The sequence below is a fragment of the Jaculus jaculus genome, chromosome 6 (assembly GCF_020740685.1).
Source record: "Jaculus jaculus isolate mJacJac1 chromosome 6, mJacJac1.mat.Y.cur, whole genome shotgun sequence".
Taxonomy (NCBI): domain Eukaryota; kingdom Metazoa; phylum Chordata; class Mammalia; order Rodentia; family Dipodidae; genus Jaculus; species Jaculus jaculus.
The window spans coordinates 105,398,920-105,421,911 of NC_059107.1; the positions used below are offsets into that span (position 1 = coordinate 105,398,920).

General features: G+C 35.6%; 1 protein-coding gene across 4 annotated transcripts in view; it reads right to left on the bottom strand.

Moving 5' to 3' along the window:
* The window catches only part of Tafa2 (TAFA chemokine like family member 2), a 517,412-nt gene that overhangs the window by 4,437 nt on the left and 489,983 nt on the right, over positions 1–22,992 (bottom strand). The window contains exon 7 of one of the 4 annotated variants that reach the window (XR_006637686.1): positions 7,259–7,494. The exons of the other annotated variants lie outside the window; for them this stretch is intronic. The gene's annotated coding sequence lies outside the window, so the exon portion shown is untranslated. The remainder of the gene's footprint in view (positions 1–7,258; positions 7,495–22,992) is intronic. 4 annotated transcript variants of the gene reach the window in all.

A 22,992-nucleotide genomic window follows, 5' to 3' on the forward strand; every position in this document is an offset into this window, starting at 1 on the left:
GTTTAGGCTCAGTTGGGGCTCAGAATGGGCACTGGAACAATATGGTAGAACTGAACTGGAGGAACATGTCACACTGAGTGTATGAAACCAGGCTGTGTCCTCATTCCCATTATGCCCCAGTTCTAAGTCATCTACTAATGACATTGATGGATATAATCTTGATGTAGAAAAAGCTGGGAAGAGATTCCCCAAACTATTTGTGTATTAAAATTTGTTCATGTTATTCCAAAAATATCCAAGTTTTCAGAACAATATCAAAGCTAGTGAACAAAGCCAAGTTTCTCTATCTCTGTAGGGGATGCATATGATAGATGATAGGTAGGTAGGTAGGTAGGTAGGTAGGTAGGTAGGTAGGTAGATAGATAGATAGATAGATAGATAGATAGATAGATAGATAGATAGATAGAATAGATAGATAGATAGACAGACAGACAGACATACAGATAGATGATAGATACATATAAGCACATATAAATATATAATCCATACACAAGAATATGAGACTATCCTAAGTGAACATTCTTAAGATGTTTCTTTTGGACAAAACAATTTTTAGAAAAAATTTAAGTATGAGCATAAAAAGTAATTGCCTAAACAAACAAGAAGCAGTTGTCTAAATAAACTAAAAGCAACTAAAGCAACTCTCTCACACTTGAAATTTTTTCTATATTCCTAGATGACTCTTTTCATGAGCTGCAAATTAGAGAAGAAATCAACTCTAATAGGTTGAAAGTGGATAACATGTTTTGGATTTGATCTTTTTAACTATTTGATTTTGACTAAAGGATACATTTGTGGTTGCAAAAGTAAATATAATTTTAATCTACAAGATAATTTCTCATATTTTCTAAACTTAAATTCTACTCTTTTTGCTCAAGTTGCATTCCTAGAAGATTCCTATCTAGCTTCTAAGGAGGATTTTCAGCAAGTTTTCACTAAAAACTTGGGGCTGCAATGAAGTCAGCTTTATGGTATAGGAAACAGCAGTTGCCGTCATACATGCACAGGGTCTTCTTGATCTGGGGGTACAGGTACACAGTGCACCAAGGATAGAAATGGTCCTGTGATTCCTATGACAATTGTAATTATGCCTTGAGCTTCAATTGCTATAATTACCACCTCAGTTAATTTGCTTTTGTAAGGGCCAGAATTTGTACAACTGTTCTTGTCACTCTTATTCATGTGTGCTGCATAACAACCACTTTGGGGTCATGCAACTGTTGGAATGTGAACTCACGCAAAATGCAGGCATAGCAATAACAATAATAGCCTCCCCAGCTCCAAGCACAGCTTTGCTGATGACGGCCCACCAGGATGAAGAAGCTCATTTTCTAGCATTAAACAAAAAGTACTACTTCTATAAACCAGAAACATCCACTAATACCGGTTCTACTTTAGAATGGTGATTAAATTTCTCCCAAATTCATCTGAAAATCATGTCAAATATATTTAACAATTTAAACTAAGAAAATAAGACCAAGAAAACAGCCTATAAAATATTAGTTATTTTTTCAAATTAATGATGTCAATTATTTTATACTGCTGCATTTTATACTTTGAGCATTGTAAAATGTCATCCATCTATTGTAAAATGAAAGTAATCTATAATACTAGAAGGAAATTCAAGAATCTATTCTTTCCCAGAGTATGCAGGTAATCTTGTAAAACTATTACAATAATATTCATGAAGACTGAAGTTCAAGTGCTGCTGACTAGATAATAAGCAGAACGTATTATACAGACAGCCATAAGACAAAATGCACGAGCTGTGTGGGCATATGGCCAGGGTTCAAATCCCTGTCTTATCACCTTCTAAAACCATGGGGCTGAATAATATTAATTATTTAAATTGTGTGATCCTCAGTGTCCCCATGTGTGAGGATGGTATTGTTGCCTTGTCCCATACATTTCAATCAAATATTACTTGCAAACAGAACATCCCTCTTATATAGTCATTAATACTTGCAGGCAGTATTCATGGTAATTCACAAACAAGATACAAAACGTAGGACACTATTATTATTTGCTTTTAAAATTATTTTTATTAATTTATTTATAAGGAGATAGAGGGAGGAATGGGTGTACCAGGGCCTTTTTCCACTGAAAATAAATTCCAGATGCATGTGCCATGTTGTGCATCTGGCTTCTCATAGGTTTCAGGGAATCAAGCATAAGCCATGAGGCTTTGCAAGCAAGTGCCATTAACTGCTGAGCCATCTCTCCAGCCCATTTTCTTGTTTATCTATGAATATTGACTGAATTAAAGTTAATTTTCCATTTCTTATAGTAACTCATCTTGAAAGTCTTTCTTCTCATAATACTGATAACAAGAAAGGTCATATGTCAATAACGTGACATTCTATTGGCTGGCTTTGGGTGAAAAGGGGTCTTTTCAAACAATTTGATGTAAACTAATGGTTAAGAGGTTGATCCCTGGCACCAAACTGCCCAAAATCAATGGATACTTCTGCTGATGATACTGCATGATCGTAGTTAAGCTGTGTTCTAGAATATCCATACCACAGGTCTGTGAGCTCAGAGGTAGAGACCAACTGCTAAACATAGTGGTGGGCACTTAGTAGTGCTGGAAACAGGATCACCATATATTTGTAACTACATATGCACACACACACTCTTAATAGTGTTAGACACATGACATATATATATATATATATATATATATATATATATATATATATATATATGCACACACACACACACCTATATCTATACACACATTTAAGGCATCAGAATTTAGTCACTGCATTCTTAATATTGCCCTTAGTTCTAAGTATATATAACATCTTCTCAAATTCATGATTCTCTTCCTTCTAACACTTTTCCTGTGTTTTCCATGGTCCAACTTCTTGGAATCTTTTCATGTAGGATAAATATTTATGGAATCAGCATTGTACTTTATCCAGAAATTTAAAAAATTAATGTGGTGTGATTGTGCAAAACAAAATGTGGATATGAATTTTTCTATTTTTATTGATACAGTTATTCTGATATTGCTTTTTTAATTGAGCTCTATACATACTTCAAATTAGCTTTGACTCTCAGCTCAATTTGCAGTCTATATAGATTTGTTAAATCACTATCACAGCTCCAATGCACTGATGTGAATTGTCTATTAGCCTAATTTATAAAATATCATATTCTATTCTCTAATCTGGTCATTAAAATCTTTTTAGGAGGAACTGTTGAACAACATTTATACCCTTGTGTGTATGAATGATCACACAGACCATAATAGAAAAGACAAAACATCATGAGCCCTGCAGTCAGTCTCATTTATTTTTTAACAAAAATAGAGTTAATTTTTTCCTAAAATACCCATATTGTTAGTGAAACATTTATTTTGTCTAATGAACATTCTTTCCTTAAACAGGTAGAAGACTAGGACTGAGGCAATATTTCCTAGAGGAGGCACCAAATTTTAATGTGCTTTGTGTCCAATCTTCATAATATAGCTGCTTAATGACATCACAAATAGACACCATTTTCAGCTAGCATTCCAAAAAAATTAGCCTACTCAATAAATGTAAAAGGAAAGATAGAATAGTCTCATAATCTTAAGGGCTGGTTTGAATGAACTTTTCCTTTCTTGGAATATAAGTGCTGCTCACTGCAAATGCATTTTTTTATGTAGCTCGTCCAAGTACATGAATTAAGCTGTAGCTTCACTGTCTGTGTACTAAATGTACAATTAAGGCATCATTACTCCACAGTAACAGGTTTTATCATTTAAGCTAGAGAAAAACTGCCATTAAGTTGTTCATAACTGTACATGAACACACTTATCCTATCTTCAAACACCTTACACAATGAGGAATTGCAAAATTAACAACACCTGTTCATCTAGCATATCCATATACAAACAAGCTGACCAGCTAGCTTTCAGGAGTAGTTGAGGTATTGTAGGCAAAGACATATGAACCAACTTCATCAATATGCTCATCTCTACAAAAGCCCACATTGTACTTTCAGAGTGATGGGATAATCTTCATAGCTCTGAAAATAACTGATTTTTCATACCACAGCTCAACTTTCCAAAAACCTTTTGGGGCTAGATATGTCAACATTTATTTACACTGCAGTTATTAAAGGTCATGTGTAGATACGCCAGCATGGGTCAGCAAGTGTACCAAATGATCTTGAACGATTTTTAGCTCATCTTTCTAATTAACTCCTTCATTTCAAACAACAAAGAGCATTTCTGGAGCTAACCACTCATGTTGAGGTATAAACTCAATGTGAACACCAGAGTGGAAAGAGAAAGTGGGAAGAGTCTTTGGACCTGGCATGCAATATTCTGTGTTTATAGAAGAGAATCATACTCACTAGAAATGACTGACATGAAGCAGCCTTTTCTTCTCTCAGGATATCAGAATTTTGTCTCAGTGTGGCTATATGCTAGTTTTAGAAATTTGGTTAAGTCATCTTAAAATCTCTGCATCTCTGGAGTTCTTATCTGCCAAACTTGTAACATGTACTGAGTTTCTTTATAATTCCCTTGCCAACCTTAAGCAATACTTCTAAATGGGATAACTTTTTTTTTTCTGACCACTCTAAATTAAGCAGAGGTATCCCACTGGGTAGACTTCCTCCTTCCTAAAAAAAAAATATAATCATTATATTAGCATGCAGAACGAGTAAGCTCTTCTATAATGACACATCTGTCAATGGCTCTTAGCTCCTCATGCTGCACAAATGAAGCTCTCAACCAAAAAGCGAGGCTGAACCAAAGAACCTGCATTATTGATTGGAATGCTGAAAACTGTACATGCTACGAGTTGTCCTATGAGACTCATCAAAGCATGTGACATTTGTCTTCTGCACATCCATCATACAGGAGCAGACCACTGAGCCTCTGGGTGGCAGTCACCTTTAGCAAACACACTACTCTTTGCTTTGTCTTTGGGTAGTTAATAAGTTCCTTAAGGAATTTTCAGAATTTGTTAGGACAAGACTTCTTTTTCCTTCCATGGTCCTCCAGCTCACACACTTTCTTTTTGTTCCCAATGGGATACCACACACACACACACACACACACACACACACACACACACACACACACACTAATAGTAAAGGCAACTGCAACCAATTTCAGGTTAAGAATAAATCTTTTGGAAACCTTTAAAACCTTACTAAGGGGGTGAAGAGATAAGTTAGTGCTTAAGGCACTTGCCTGTGAAGCCTAAGGACCCATGTTCAATTCCCCAGTACCCACATAAGCCAGATGCACAAGGTGGCACATGCATCTGGAGTTCATTTGCAGTGGCTAGAGACCATGGTGCATCCATTTTCTCTCTTTTTCCCTCTCTCTCTCTCTCTTTCCCTCATTCTCTCTCTCTCTCTCAAATAAATAAATAAAAATATTATTTTTTAAAAAACCTCACTAAGATAAGAACATAATCATTTTAAATTCCTAATGGCAATCTGAGTTGATTTTTGAAATATGAATTGCATATACTAGGATTCAAAATTTTAGAGACCCAAGCTTTTGAAAAACTCAATTGGAATGAACTTTACCTGCTAGCTATGATATTACTTTGCTGTTTTTTTAAGACTCATCTCTCATTTCTAAAGGAATAATTTGAATTGATAGCTATATATCCACTTTCTCCAGCAAAGCTTTACTTTAAAAGTTTAATACTGGTGAAAATGCATATTCCTCAAGAAATTCAGATTCATTACATACAATATATAGCAGATGTATACTGTAAAAAATTGTGCTTAAAATGAGTCTAAGATGAACAGAATTTGGAAAAAAAAGTGGGCTGAAAGTTTAAGGAATTCTTCTAGTAGTTTAGGATTACTGACACATAATCATAACTTCCTAATTGATTTGCATTACAAATGCTAATAGCTCTTTCTAAAAACCTTTCTTTGAGACACCTGTCTGAACCAATGAGCTGGTGCTGTCATTTTGACAGGATTTACTGTCACTTGTAGGACAAATACAGCGCCAGCACTTTTTGAAAACATGGCAGAAATAGCACATTTCCTCTCTATCCCTATCTTCTTCCACACAATTAAATTCATTGATTAACTTAATATGTGACAGGACTGTGAAATTATTTATATTAAAAAAATATCTTAGCCAGGCGTGGTTATACATGCTTTTTAATTTCAGCACTTGGGAGGCAGAGGTAGGAGGATCGCCATGAGTTCAAGGCCACCCTAAAACTACATAGTGAATTCTAGGTCGGCCTGGGCTAGAGTAAGACCTTACCTCAAAACAAAAAACAAACAAAATGTTTTGGTACATTGTTAACCTAAAATCCATTCCCTGAAAGACAGAACAACACAGACAATGATGTTTAACATGTAGGCTGCTTTGATCTCCGTCCCCCATCTCCCAGCTGAGAGTTTGTCATTATGAAACCACAATTCAGGAGTATGAAATTTCTAAAGATGTTCAAAATGTAAATCCTTAAGTCTATCTGTTTGTAATAGTGAATGCGCGGGTGTGACGTGACATCTAGCACTGTGCAATTCCAAGGCATACAGAATGGACCACTGGGTAAGAATTCAGTCTGGATTTGGCTCATGGAGATGAAGTGAAAGCTGGGTGGCTTAGTGATTTTTCATGCTAATTTATAAAGAGGCTGGTAGAAAACTGACAGATGTGTAGTAATACACCAGGGTTTTCTTTCTTTTGAGAGTGCTGGGCCTCACATATGTTAGATAAGCACTTGACCACTGACTTACATCCTCAACCAGGTTTTTTTGTTTGTTTGTTTGTATTTTTAAGCAGGGACAGAGTGAGAGAGAATAGATGTATCAGGGCCTCTAGTCCCTGTAAACAAATTCCAGACATATGTACCACCTTGTGAATCTGGCTTACGTCATGGGATCTGGAGAATCAGATCTGGGTCCTTAGACTTTGCAGACAAGAGCCTAAACCACTAAGCCATCTCTCCAGCCCCCAATCAGGTTTTTTATATTCCTTATCTCCTATGGCTGAGCATGCGATATTACAGAGCCATAGCAGGTAATTATAAAGGTAGGGTTCACCAATCACAACATACTTTTTGTGGACACACTGTCCAATATATGGGCCTCAAGAATACTCAAAGAAGATATTCTCTCCACATTTTTATAACAAATTAATTTATCACTTTATTTATTAACCACCAAATCATTCTTTGCACTTGGATCTTTAAAACTGCCCCAAGTTCATTGTTTCCTTTGAATGCTAACTGCAAGAAAGAGTAGGTCACAGTTAATCCTGTTAACATGGCGTACACACCTGCTGCTCTGTGAGAAATAAACCGAGACAGGAGCTCATTTCTGGAGTTGTTTTGAATCTTTACTTCTCAAGGAAACTTCTGCCCCTTCCTTAGCATTCGACCAACACTAGGATTCGCACAACTGCGCTAATGTGGAGCCACAATAATTTTGAATGTGGAAAATCAAAAATTGTCATCAGGCACAGCAGAAACTTTCTACTTCTCCACTCCAACTTGAAGAGTTTTACACGTTTGCCTAAGGAACAAACACATGTCAGGTACTCTACTGTTCAAGGAAGCAAACGGGAGGGAGAAACGAGACACTTTTAATAGTCATAGAGAAACAATAGGACAGTAACTTCCTTGACTTCCAACAAATAGTTTTATACTGCCTTTAGAAGATTACAAATGTTCAGTGTTTTAAATCTCAGGGTCACACATATCCGTAGGTGAACATAATTACACAGCATTTGCAAGCAGGTAAAATAAGGGTAGTAAGCTTTTCCTATGAATATGTAGGGAAACATACTGCTCAAACCAAAGAAAATTATTTAAGTAACTTCAAGCAAGAAAGAACACAGAAAAATTATAACTTAGAAATATCCAAGATTTATAAAAATAATATTATGTAGCAATATTTAAAGACTAAACATTGAAAATTTGCAGTCTTAAACTTTTCTGGGCTGTCTGAATATGCATGCATGTAGTAATTTATGACTTGTGTGAACTTGAATCATGTACCCTTTAGGGCAGATAGAGGGAATAAATTCATTTAACCAACTTTTAAGTTTCACCATCCACAGACATTCACTTTTAATATTCAATATTGCTATTCTTGATTCTATCAATTCTATAATCTTTATTATCTCTTTGAATGCTACACAATGCCATTTACCAGCTGCAATTAATAAATTTTTGAGAGGTTTCTTTTCACATTTTTTCCCAAAGCACTCCAATTATATCAAACATACTATTTTAATTTAAAATTTTTGAATAGAAATTTGAAAAAAAAACATGACTAATAATAATACCAGGTAAATCTTATAGAAGAGAAGCTAGCCATTAGGATCAAATAACAGAAGGGTTTTCATAGACTGCTTTAGTAAAGTAAAACACTGACTACTTGAATTTGAGAGGTCACTACAGTTAAAACTAATCACAAAGAGAAGACTGAATCACAATAGAAATAGCAATTAAAACAGATCTCTTTGTCCCATCATTGCTAACTTTGATCCCTTCCTACCAAACCGGAAAATGTAACTTAAAGTCATAGTCTAAGGAAGGGCTGAATTTCTGAGTCCTGGTTATCCATTAAGACTAGCTGATTTTACATAGACAGATCAGAGTCAAGATAGTCAGGAAGTAGGTCAGTGCCATGACCTATTATTGAGTGCAGCAGAGGCTGAAGACAAAGAGGGAAACTCAGGGAAGTTTGGAAGAGCCTCCTGTCCTTCAGAAGAAGCAGGTCATAGGTGGAAAAATCATACCAACTATATATTTCCAATGTTCCATTTTCTTTGTTTTGTTCAAAACCATGTAGTCTTTTAGGGAATATTAATTCTATGCAGCCCCATTGAAAAGTATATCTTTCTCCCATAGATCATGATCTCTAATCAGCTTCTAGTCAACTTCCTAATCTGCTCCCTACTCTGCCCCATTGTCACTATCTTCCTCAAGGCTTGGTTTTGCACAACTGGGATCATGTTCTGATTTGTTTTGTCCCTTGTAGCCCCTCCTCCTCTGCTTTGCCATCATTACTTAAAAAGCTAAACCTTAAAAAAAAAAAAAAAAGAAAGCTAAACCTATAATACTGTCTCATTACAGAAAAACACCCACATTATTGTTCATGATATGTAAAGCCCTTTATGATTACACTCAATCCACCCATTTTGTCTTTCTTTGTTCTAAAAGCTTCCACAAAAACATAGATGCTCAAAGACATGGTCATGCCTCACTACTTAGTTCCTTAAACTTGTATTGCCCCATGACATACCCTAACTTTATATATGTTTAGCTTTGCCTGAATTGTGCATGCTTCAGTACTCAAAAGAAACATTATATTTTCATGATTTGTCAAGTCAGAACATTGTCCATATTTCTATTCTAATATATGTTTCATTGCATTTTTATTAACCTTTTGATTTCTCCCATTAAAATGTGAGCTACTGTAAAAGAAAAACATTAACATATTTTTTTTCTTTCCTTGGGACCAAGCAGCATTTTAGATACATAAATAATGCCTAATACCTATGAACTAAAATATTAAAACCAATGGTGTATGGATATGTATATGGATGAATAAATGACCAAAGGAAGGAATGAATGTATATAAAAAGAAAAATGATGAACCCTTTTAGAAGCAGGAAACAGAACTGTTTGGATTCTCTATAAGTTGAAAAGAGAATGTTAGGTGACCCAAAAGGTTAGTTCCTCCATCTTTAATTTTGCTAGAATTATTCCCATGATTCTTTATCTTTAGAATTTGAAATTACAGATATTTATGGGTCCTGACATTCGACTTCACAGTTGTACCTCAGATATTTAAATGTATTCTCCTTTGGAAAAGGCCTGATTTTTGAGACTAAAATTAATTCATGAAAATAATAGTGTAAAAAGATAATAGCAATCTGTGATGTTTTAATTGGTATTAGACTAGCCACTTGAGATGTGGGAAGGATTCACATGGATACATCAAGGTTCTTACTAGCATATTTATTACAGTTAATATTATAGCTGTGAATTATCTACTTAAAAAATACTCTAGAGTAATTTTCATATTGCTGCTTTACACTGTCAGTCATTTTTTCTCATGAAATATTTCATGATGACAATTACCCTACACGTAGGAATAGGAATTACATGTTCACTTGACATCAGATATTGTCATGCAATTCAAATGTTATCAAATTGTTTATATTAAATAAATGATAAAAGCCATCCTTCCATATTATTATATATGCAACCCCACCCAAATCCACACAGAGAATATATACCCTTTATTGACATTTCAGGATATTTCTCTGCTCTACCCCAACATTTCCCCCTAAAATATTTAAAGGTGAAGAGCAATTTATCTGTTCTGAGTAAAAATACTGTGGATTTTCTGGTCTGCATGAGCTTGTCAGTCTGTTTCCATGAGATCTGAAGATATTCTGTTATTGAAGACAACTCATGCTTACAAAATCCTCACAATTATCCTGAATAACCCCTTCTAACTATTATCTACTGATATTACTACTGCCCATCTTAATTACTACCCTCATGTTTACAGTAGAGGAAACTAGAGCTTAGATAAAACAAAAATAAGTAAAACTTCTTACATTTGCCCGCAAGAAATAAGTCATAAGCTTGAATCTCTATTTTGACATTCAACCCCAATTGACTTCCACCAACACATGCTCTCACCTCAATCCAACTTTAGGTGGTCAAATGACTCAGAGGCACCCTGTGAGGGCTGTGCTGCCTCTTACTCCCTCTTGCAGTACTATGCTGGAGTTTCCAACCACAAGGAAGATAGATTGTTCAGGGCTCCCTTCTTAGTGACTCAGGCCTACTATGACAATCCCCTGAGGTATACAAGGTAATCTGTGAGATTTCGTTCTGTCAGACCTGACACCCTCTTACACTGATAATTGCTACTCTGGGCTAACTGACTCCCCAAAGTGCTCTAATCTCATTTGATCTTCATATTTCCCTTATATTCTAACTCTTTACTTTCTCTGTAGTTTTCAAGTGCCTGAACATCCAATTTATAAGTTCTTTGGTCTTCTTTTTGGGAACATGAGGAAGAAAGTTTTTACCTTACTGAAAGAGAAAGCCGATTAGGTGGTCCCAACTTTTCTGATATACTTGGTATTGACTGGTTATCCATACAATTCTATATAGCATTCAAGTTTATTTCTGGAAGTCTTCCACCTTCATTGTGTCTCTGCATTTCAATCAAGTTGAGACTAATTCCAATGCTAAAAACAAGTTATATCACTACGGTGTATATTAAGATGACTATATTTTATATATTTTCCAGTTTTCCTGAGACAATCCTGATGGATACCTGTTGTTTTTGTTTTGTTTTGTTTTGTTTTTTACTGCAAATTGTGTTTATCCTAAAAATAATTTACCCATTATGGACAGTGAGTTATATCATCACTGACATAGACAATTTCTCGTGCCATGGAGACCTGAGTTCTAGCAAATAGCTCTTAATTATGATGTCTTTCAAGCTATGAGTGAATGACTAAGAATTTTGGCAATTATGATAGGTCCAAAAGAAGCCTTCCTTTTGAAACATAAAATATTTCAGATACTGAATTACATAGTTTCTAATAAATGTTTAAGGTTAGAATTAAGAAAGAGTTTCCAGATATAGCATCATGCTGAATTTTTCAACATTTCTATCATAAAGATGAGGCATAGGGAATAAAGTATGAAAGCTAGTGTTATAATCTAGGTCACTCTAAGAGTCACATTCAAGTGGTGATATACACTATTAAATTTGAGAAATGATTTACTATAAAAGAAGGGTCAAATAGGCTTCTTACAAAATCTAGGCCTATTTTAAAGCCCTGTAATATTGGAATTTTATATTCTCTAATATTCTTCTAAATTTCTCAACTAGTTCCTAAAACTTTCTTCTATTATATGTTTTTAAATTTTGTATTATGATGAAAACCACATAGGGACTTCAATATCCTCCTTTTTATCATGAATAAATAAAAGTTGAGTAAGTTGCAATGTTTAAAGCTGAATGCTTATTTACTGGCAGTGCTGATGTCAACAATGATGAACAGGGGTTTTCAGCAGGCAGTCAGTATAATGCCATTGTTAAGAGTGTTGAATAAAGAATACGTAATCATGGGGTTATCCTGGTCTGACCATTTATTAACTTTGTGTACCTGTTATTAGCTGTGTGTTTCTATTTCTGTGTACTACAAAATATTTCATTTCCTAACCTATAAATAGAAGTAACCCCTACCTCATACATTGCTGGGAAAAACAACAGCAATTATGCTTCCAAGAGGAAGAAAGTAAACACTCAAATACTTTCAAACCTTATTTTTAAATCAATCTTTTCAAAATAATACATTTGTCTCTTTAGGATTATGCCCATTATCATTTCTGTTACCAAGTATGAAATCTAACTAGATAATACTGCATTAAGCATGGATGCATTATCAGCCTTTTGATACTATTATTGTCCTTTACAGAACTAAACATTTTTTGTACAATTCATGGAGCCAACCCTGTTTCACTTTCAAAAGCAGAACTAGAATCAGGATAAATTACAAGCCATTCTATGCATATAATTTCCAAAGCTTTCTTTTAACATTCTTAAGAGCAAAAATTCACATGTAACCACATATTTTATTTAAAATGTGCTACAGTTTTTTTAAAAAACATTTGCTTGGTTTTATTTGTTATTCCATAAATAGGAATTATTAGCCTTAGCTAATTGCTAAATATCTATAAACACTCTGCTTCAGTTTCCTTAGTGTTTCTGTGATTTAGTGGGAGCATTAATGTTGCGTTAGTAATAGCAGAATGGGCAAGGGTGGCTTGGCATTCGATAAAACAATTCTTTATGGCCACAGCAACCACTCCAAACTAGTTTCCTCTTATAGTGCCAAAGGCACAAAAAAAAAATCCATAAAATTTAAGATTAAAATAAAAAGTAGCTATAGGAAAAACCTAGCACACAAAGTGTCACACTCCTCTGTCTCCAGTTAGCAAAACTGATTAATCATACAAAGATACTTTTTGAGATTCTGTTTTAGAATAATACCTAGAAATATCAGTGGAGTAAAGGTCAACAATTGCAAGGATCAGAGCAACAACAACAACAAAAGTTCATTCACCTTGTAGCCCCAATAAGTCCTCAAGAGATATGACTGAAAAAGCAGTAGTCACTAGCTCTACAGAGGAAGCCAGTGTTTATGCTCTGGAAGCATGTATCTGGGCAGACAAACTTTACAATTAATTAGTACAACAGCTCCCTCCTGGCCCACCACTCGTAACTGGAATCACAGAGATATGTGTCCATTACAAACCCTGGAAACTACTTACTTCAGCTCTAAGGTAAATTTTTGCGACTATTCCAAAAGGAAAGGGGTGCAGTCAGAGTTATCTTTCATTGAATCTGTGCTTCCTCCTTGAGAGCCTTTTTAAAATACAAATGAAGGAAATAAGGGTATATTGAAATATTGTGTCTACATCATTCTATACTTAAGACTGACTACAGTAGAATAATAATGTTCATACTTGAGTTATGAGAAAACTGTCCTATTTTATTTTATTAGCCTTTTAACAACTTGCTTGATTTAGGTATTTCACTCCAGGAGCACATTAATCCAAATGTAAGGCTAGGGACTATTTTAATTGATTTACAATTCTTCACTAATTAAATTCATACAAGGAATCTATGTGATGGGTACATTACTGCCCCAGCTCACAGATGAGAAGGATGTGGGGAGGAGGACAAACATGTACATTTCCCAAGGTTATGAGCTGAAAAACCGCTCAGGATGAAACCTAGGTAATCTGACTCAAGAAACTAGGTCTGTAAACATTACAACATCCTTGAAGATTCTCTTGGCAGAGCTTACCAGCCATCTGGTACCTCTCCAAGGTAAATGAGCTCATAAGATGGATAGACACAGAGCTAGAAGGTCCTAAAAAAAAGTATCCACTGTAAATTTCTAAAGCAAAGGTAATAGAATGCTTGGAGCCATTTTAGAGTTGTTAGCAAATCCATGGATTTTTTTCCCCATTCAAAAAGTCCTAACATAAGTATTGTTCTTTTCTCAGACAAGGAATAAGACTTCCTAGTTTATTTTCAGCTGCTTATAGTGCAATAATGGCAGTTTTTACTGTAAACTCATAATCATATATCCTTTCAGGTAAAGATAATTTGAAATAAATTTTGAATAATTTTTTTTTTTTTGCCTCAGATATGTTTTCAGAGACTTCATTTTCTGAACTAATCTTACATCTCACAGAAATAATGAAGAGCATGTGGTCTTCACCTGTTGGGGAATAATAAGTTAAAACTTCCACTGTACACACATTACTGGAATGGCCTGATCCAGAACACCTTCCCCAGGACTGGTAAGGTTGTGGAACACCAAGAACAGCCATTCATTGTTGGTGGTGAAGCTGACTGGTACCACTCCTCTGGGAAGTAGTGCAGCAGTTTCCCACACAACTAAATGTATTCTTGCCATATGACCTAATAATTCTTGTCTTGGTAGTTGTCATCAAATGTTTACAACTAGAGCTAAGGAAATTTCTCACAGTTAAGAGCACTTTCCACAAGCAGGAGGGCCAAGAAAGCCTGAGTCTTCCTGAGTTCAATTCCACAGGACCCACATAAAGAGCTGTACTTGGCCACCCATGTCTATGACCCCTGACCTGCAGGAGCATACACCATAGAATTTCTGGGGCAATTTAAAACCTGCAGTTCTGTACTTATAGAGATATTCTATCTCAAGAAAATATATACAGAGGAGGACATATGATGTCTTATCTTGTCTCTGCATGTGAATCTGTAAACACTCATGCACATACCATGCAATGCACACACATAGCACACCACACCACACATACTACACATGTGAAAAGAAACGTTTGAAACTATGCCCCCACATAGACCTGTACAAGGATGCTTATAGAAGCTTTATTTGTATTTACAAAACTTAAGAAACTACCAAGCTACCCTTAACAAGATGAAGAAATAACAGTGGTTCATTTAGAAAATGGGCTAGTATTCAGACTAAAGAGAAAAGACCTGTCAAGCCATTAAAGGATATGATGTAAACTTAAGTGCATATATTTATAGAAGGAAACACATTTTGAATATCTATATATTACACAATCCAAAGTATATGATACTGGGGGAAAGTCAAGCTAAGGAAATGACAAGAACAGAGGCCATCAGGTCCTGGGGAAGAAGGAAAAATGAGTAAAGCACTGGGGATTGTAGGGTGGTGGAAATGGCCCTGTGTGATATTTCAGTAAAGGATACATGTCATATTATATTTCTCTGAACTTAGTCTTCTGTAAAAGAATGGCATACACTTTGAACATGAATGAGGAGCAAGTGTGTTGCTTCAGGAATGATTACATAGTTAATAGTGTAACACACTCCTGATTTTGTCATTCCTTCTACCATGTAACCAACAATGCACCTGATTATGTTCACCCTTCAACATTGGTTATGGAATAAAGAACACTTATCACCAATACCAAAAGATACCTATGATGGTGCTGAGGAAGAATAAGCTTTAGTTGCTTAAAGCAAAGAGATCTGAGGGTTGTTTTCTTGCTTTTCCTGTTTATCCTACTCTATCCCATTAGCTTTTGAAAGTATACTTAACTTGATGGAAGAAAATGTTAGAACCCTCCAAAGAGATGTGAATAAATTTAAGGTAAGTCAAGAAATGGAAGACCTCAACAACTGGTTGATTAAGCTTAATGAAGACTTGATCAAATGCAAGAATGAACTGTAGGAAGCATCAATAAAATCAGAACTCAAATTGAAATCATACCTCAAAAAAGAGATGGAAACAATGCAAAAATAACACAACAGAAAATAAAAATCAAACAGAAATTATACAAACATCTCTAGGAACCCTCACCAGCACAGTTACTCATGTGGGACAGAACCTCTGACTTTGAAGATAAGACAGAAATTTACATGTTTGTCCTCCTCCCCACATAGAACAGGAGGCCAAAAAATTGCTAAGTTCAAAAAATAAATCAAGTAAACAGAATACAGGGTTTTGTGGGAAACCCTAAAATGACCAAACATCCAGACCATGGGTATAACAGAAGGTGAAGAAATCCAGACCAGAGTTGTAGAAAACATACTCAACAAAATAATTGAAGAAAAACTTCCAAATCTTGCAAAAGAGAGGCCCATCCAGATACAAGAAGTCCACAGAACACCAAACAGGCAGAACCAAAGAAGAAACTATCTAAGACACATCATCGTTAAAGCTCTTAACAACAAAAACAAAGAGTGTTAAAAGCAGCAAAAGAGAATCAATTCACAACATAGAAAGGCAATCCCATCAGAATTACATCAGATTTTTTAATGGAAAACCTGAAAGCCAGAAGGACCTAGAATGGAACACTTCAGTCTGAAAAACTATGGCTTCCAACCCAAGCTACTTAACTCAGCAAAAATATCCCACATAAAAGATGGTGAAAGAAAAACTTTCCATGAACAAAGTCAAATATATGATTATATTAACACAAAGCAAAACCTACAGAGAATACTTGAGGGAATACTCCATACAGAACAGTCAAACAACTAATCTGAAGAGCCAACAAGAAGATCACAATAACCAAAATAATCCAGTATCAAAATAGTACATAACACAAGAAAGCAGCAAACCCCACAAAACACCTCATCATGGCAGGAACTAATTCAAACCTCACAGTAATAATCTTAAATATTAATAGTCTTAACTCATCCATCAAAAGACACAGGTTATCAGGATGAATCAAAAATCTGAACCCTTGTATCTGCTGTTCTCAAAAAAACTACCATACCACTAAAGATAAGCACCATCTCAGGTTGAAACATGGGAAAACAATATTCCAAGCAAATGGAAATAAAATCAAGCAGGTGTTCTTACATTAATATCTGATAAAAATAGACTTCAAACCAAAAGTAATAAAAAAATCAAAGAAGGCCACTTCTTACTCATCAAGGGAATCATCCAATATGAGCACATTACAATCATAAATATATATGTACCAAACACAGGAGCACCACAGTTTATAAAGCAAAATATACTTCATAATAAAACAGAAATAAACACCAACACCATCATAGTCAGAGACTTCAATAGTCAACTATCAATAGACAGATCATCCAAGAAGAAAATAAACAGGGAAATAATAGAGCTTGATAATATCATAGAGAATCTAGACCTAACAGGTATCTACAGAACTTTCTACCCCAACTCTACAGAACACAAATTCTTCTCAGCAGCCCACAGAATCTTCTCCAAAACTGACCAGATATTAGGCCATAAAGCATGCCTTAATAAAGTCAGGAAAACAAATAACTTCCTGCTTCATGTCAGATCGCATTGTTTTAAAGCTAGAAATTAACAAGAATTAACAATTAACATCAAGAGCTCCACCAGCTCCTGGAAACTAAACACACTTTTAAACTATGAATGGGTTGTGGAAGAAGTAAAAAAAAAAAAAAAATTGTAAAATCCCTAGAAATGAATGATAATGAAAACATTACCTACCAAAACTTAAGTGATTCAGTAAAGACAGTCATGAGGGGAAAATTCATAGCCCTAAATGCCTTCATTACAAAAACAGAGAGATCTCAAACCAATAACCTGATGGTCCACTTATCAGCACTGGAAAAACAAGAGGAATCCAACCCAAAGAGCTATAGACCGAAAGAAATAATCAAGATTAGAGCAGAAATGAATGAATTAGAAATTAAGAAAACAATTTTTAAAAATCAATGAAATGAAGAGCTGGTTCTTTGAAAAAATAAATAAGATTGATAAAGTCCTGGTCAAACTGATTAGGCAAAGAAAACGAGAAGTCTCAAATTAACAAAATGAGAAATGAAAAAGGAGAGATCAAAACACACATCAATGAACTTGGAAGAATCCTTAGGTCATACTTTCAAAACCTCTACTCCACAAAATTAAATAATCTGGAAGATATGGATGAATTCCTAGACACATACCTCCTACCCAAACTAAATTCAAAGCAGAATAATTTCCTAAACAAACCTATCACATTCATGGAGATTGAAAAGGTAATCAAAAATCTTCCCAAAAAGAAAAGTCAAAGACCAGACTGCTTCTCAGCTGAATTCTATATAGAAAAACTGAAAACAATTTTTCTCAAACTATTGCACATAATTGGAGACCAGGGAATCCTACCTGGCTCCTTGTATCAAGCTAGCATCACCCTAATACCAAAACCAGACAGAGATGCAACAAGGAAAGAAAATTATAGACCTATATCCTTAATGAATTTATATGGAAAGATCCTGAACAAAATCCTTGCAAACTGAATTCAACAACACATCAAAAGCATTAACCACCTTGATCAAGTAGGCTACAGCCCAGGGATGGTTTAGCACATGAAAATCAGTCAACATAGGACACCACATAAAAATGAACCATAAGAACCACATGATCATCTCAATTGATGCAGATAAGGCTTTTGACAAAATACAACACAACTTCATGATCAAAACACTGAAGGGTAGGCATGTAGGGTTTGTATTTCCACACAATAAAGACTATATATAAAGTTCCTAAATCCTAAATAATACTTAGTGGGGAAAAACACAAGGAGTTCCCACTGAGATTGAGAACAAGAAAGGGGTGCCCACTCTCACAATTGCACTTCAGCATAGTACTAGAAGTCCTAGCCCAAGCAATAAGAGAAAGAAATAAAAGGGATTTAAGTTGGAAAGGAAGAAGTCAAGTTAGCTCTATTTGCACATGACATGATCCCATATATAAGTAAATAAAAGTCTCCATCTCAAAACTTCTAAAGGTGATAAACTCCATCAGCAAAGTGGCAGGATACAAAATCAATGTACACAAATCGGTAGCTTTTCTATATGCAAAGGACAAAAATACAGAGAATGAAATCAGTGAGGCTTTCCCATTTTCAATAGCAACAAAAAATTATATACCTTGGAATAACATTAACAAAGGATGGGAAAGAAACAGAGGAGGACTTGAGAAGATGAAAAGATATCCCATGCTTCTGGATAGGTAGAATTAATTTTGTGAAAATGGCAATATTACCAAAAGCAACATATAGATTTAATGCAACACCAATAAAAATACCAGGATCATTCATCACAGAGATTGAAAAATTGATTTCAAAATTCATTTGGAATGGCCAAAGGCTTTGGATATCCAAACATATCCTCAGAAAAGAAACACCTCTTGTAGTATCACCATACCTGATCTAAAACTATATTACAAAGCCATAGTGACAAAAACAGCATGGTACGAAACTAAAAACAGAAACATAGACAGATGGAACAGAATTAAAGACCCAGACCTTACAGCAAACACTACAACTGCTTGATCTTTGACAAAGTTGCCAATAATGTAGACTGGAGAAAAGAGCATCTTCAACAAATGGTGTTGGACAAATTGGATGACCATATGTAAAAAAATGAAATTAGACCCACTCATTTTGCCATAAACAAAGGTCAAGTCCAAATGGATTAAAGACCTCAATATAAAAACAAACTCTTCAACCATTGGAAGAAAAAAAATAGAAGACACTCTTCAAGATATAGAACTGGGGAAAGACTACCTGCCCCAGCAGCAAAGGAAATCAAACAAGCACTCAACCACTGGGAGCTCATAAAACTAAAAAGCTTCTGCACAGACAAACACACCACAAACAGAGCCAGTAGGTTACCCACTGAATGGAAGAAAACCTTTGTCAGCTACTCAACTGACAGAAACGTAACATCTAGAATCTACAAAGAACTTAAAAAAAGTAAACCATAAAAATTAAACAACCCACTCCAAAAGTGAGGCAGAGAACCAAATAGTGAGTTCTCAGAAGAAGAATTACAAGTGGCTCACACACACTCAAAAAAATGTTCAACATCCCTAACCATAAGGGACATGCAAATTAAAAAAAAAAAAAAACTATGTGATTCCACCTAACTCCAGTAAGGATAGCAAACATTAAAAAATAAAATGAAAATAAATGTTGGTGAAGCTGTGAAGAAATAGGAACACACACTCACTGTTGGTGGGAATGTAAGCTGATATAACTACTGTGGAAATCAAAATGGAGAGTCCTGAAAAGGATGAATATAGAGTTACGAGCAGACGCTATTATTACCTTATTGGGCATTTACTCTAAAACTGCACATCTCATTTCAGAGATATTTGCTCAACCATGTTTATAGCTGCTCAATTCATAATAGCTAAAAGCTGGAATCAACCCAGGTGCCCATAACTGGATGAATTGATAACCAAGACATGGTATATCTACATGATGGAATTCTACTCTAGAGTGAAAAATAATGACACATTGAAATTTGTGAAAAAATAAAATTGGTTGAATGGAATAGATCATTCCTAGTGAACTCACACAACCACAGAAAGACAACTGTTGCATGACCTCACTCATCTGCAGTTCCTTACCTGGATCATCCCAAGTTGCTGACATATCTGAATGGCATCTTGAGGCTAGGGCTTGGGGGAAGGGAGAAGGTGGAGCGGGGACTCAATCTGAACCCAAATTGGACTGGTACCATAGAATCCTATATCTTGGAAGTCAGATTTAAAGGTGGAGCCCACAAGAGGACCTTAGAGGGAGCACATGAATCGAAGGGCCCTGGAAAGAGGGAGATGATACCTAAATTTCTCCTGTTTCTTTTTCTCTTCTTTTTCTTTTCCCTTGGCACTGGCCTGTGTTTCCCTATTTCAGGATATGGTCTACATCCACAATGAACTATTAATAAGAGAGGCCTACTAGATCTCAAAAACAAACAAGACAAACTTCTATCAGAGCACTTGCTTTCTCACCAGAGGTTAATGGTTAGACCCTACTGCTGAAGACACCAAACACAATTGGCATGGACAATGGAGAGACCATGCTGGAATCTGGAGGAGAGCCAGTCCCCAGATAATTAGCCCATCTATTGCTGGAAGCCTCTACATAAGCTACCAGGACAAAGTAGCCAACATCTGTCCAAGCAACTCAGAAGCAAACAATCTGATGTGATGCTCACACAAGTGTAATAGTGGCACACAGCCATGGTGGGTAACTAACTGCTCTTGGATTAGCTAACAGATTCACTCAGTGAAAAGTAAACCATATCTGGAACTGGGAAACAAGTCAGAATCATATCCAGATAATGATTCTGCTTTCCACTGTCAAGCTCCCACTAACCTTAGACTATAAAACTGTCTAAAGCCTTTTAATTCTCTCTAAATTAGTAAGGGTTATCCCATTTAACCACTGCTGACTCAATTCTTCATTGGAGAATCTGCTTCTCTTTTTCAGATGGGAATTGGACCTGAGGAGATAAGCAAGCCAGTGCACTCCACTCCAACCCCAGCTAAACTACAGAAGAATTGGGGAAATGAGCAAGAGTCCTGCTTTCTTAGTGAATCTGATATCATTAAAAGATGATGGAGAAAGATACTGAAGATACCCAACACCTACCAAACCAGAGATCCAGAGGCTCCTAAGAGCCCCTCACTGAACTTAAAATGTTCCTACCACGGTTCAGGAAATTTTGTGGAAGAGGAGGCAGAAAGCTTTTTAGAGCCACAAGTTGGGACATTTTGCAGAGACATTGCCTCTCCACCCCAAATGCACGGCCCATAATTCCCATGGGGTTGACCTACATCCCCAACGAGGAAGGCCTCTTCTGAAAAGGGGCAGGGAGGAGGGAAAAGGTGGCACCAACATGTGTTGTTTACAACAAATTATTTCCATATTTAATAAAAAATTCTAGTCAGTGAAAGAACATGTCCTTAATCTCTGTCAGAAAAGCCTCAAAATAAAGTATTATACCAAAGTCCTATGAGACAGAATCTACAAACAACATTGTAAAATTCTAGAATTCACAGAAAAGTCTTACTAAAAATAACTAAAAACTAATTCATAAAGTCTTTTTTTATGAGTGCCTATAATGGTGTCAGTGTACTATAATTATGGATGCATTTTGTACAAACCTTGCCCTACACAAAATGAATAATTGGCAGTTGAAAATCAAACTGGTACATCCATGACTCCAGAGAGATTACTGATACTCCACAGGAGAATTCCCTCAGTAGAATGGGGATAGGGGAGAAGAGGAGACAACAATGGTAACCTGATGGGAATGCAACCAACTTCTGTAGGTTCAAATGTTAAATTTTACAAAAAAAAAAAAAGTCATTTCACAAATACATGAATAAACATATGTCCACAAGACTCATCAGAGGTGATTTACATCTAACTGAATAAATGGAGTGATAATATTAATATCCCAGCCTGCTTTTGGCCATTTTCGCCCAACAGTACTCAGGAAGAGATACATATATTATAGGTATTCATCATGAGATACAGTTGACTGGCATTTGTAGAGATAAGGCACAAAGAAATAGGAAGGTGATACTAGGTTTATATCATTGCAAAGCAACTCCTAGTGAAAATGCTGGGTGAAATTGAAAATTAAAACTTGTCCAGTGTTAGAGTTAATCTCAGTTGTTAACTTGACAAGATATAGCATCATGTTGGAGACAAATCTCTGGGCACTGGTGTGAATTTTCTAGATTAGGTTAACTAAAGTGGGCAAACCCACCCTAACTGCCAGACCAAATAAAAAGGGGAAAGTGAGCTGAGCACTAACATTTGCTGTTTTCTGCTTTCTGACTGAACGCAATGTGACCAGCTCTTCCAGGCTGCTGCCACCATACTTTCCCCAGCAAGATGGATGGCATCCCTTTGGACTGTGATCTTAAATAAATACTTTCTCCTTTAAATGGCCTTTGTCACAATAACAAAAAAGGTAACAAACTAATGCAGGTGGCCTTCAACAATGTTTCATTCTCTCAGTATTTTCATTAATCTCAGAAAGGATGGAAACTCTTAGTAAAACCTTATTGGTGTTACTGAAAATAGCTATATCATGACCTGCAGGTTTTGCTAGTCCATACATATCAATATATTGCTTTCATATTGTGCATATTTCCCCTGCAATATGTGGTGCAGTGTCATCAAATAGGTCTTC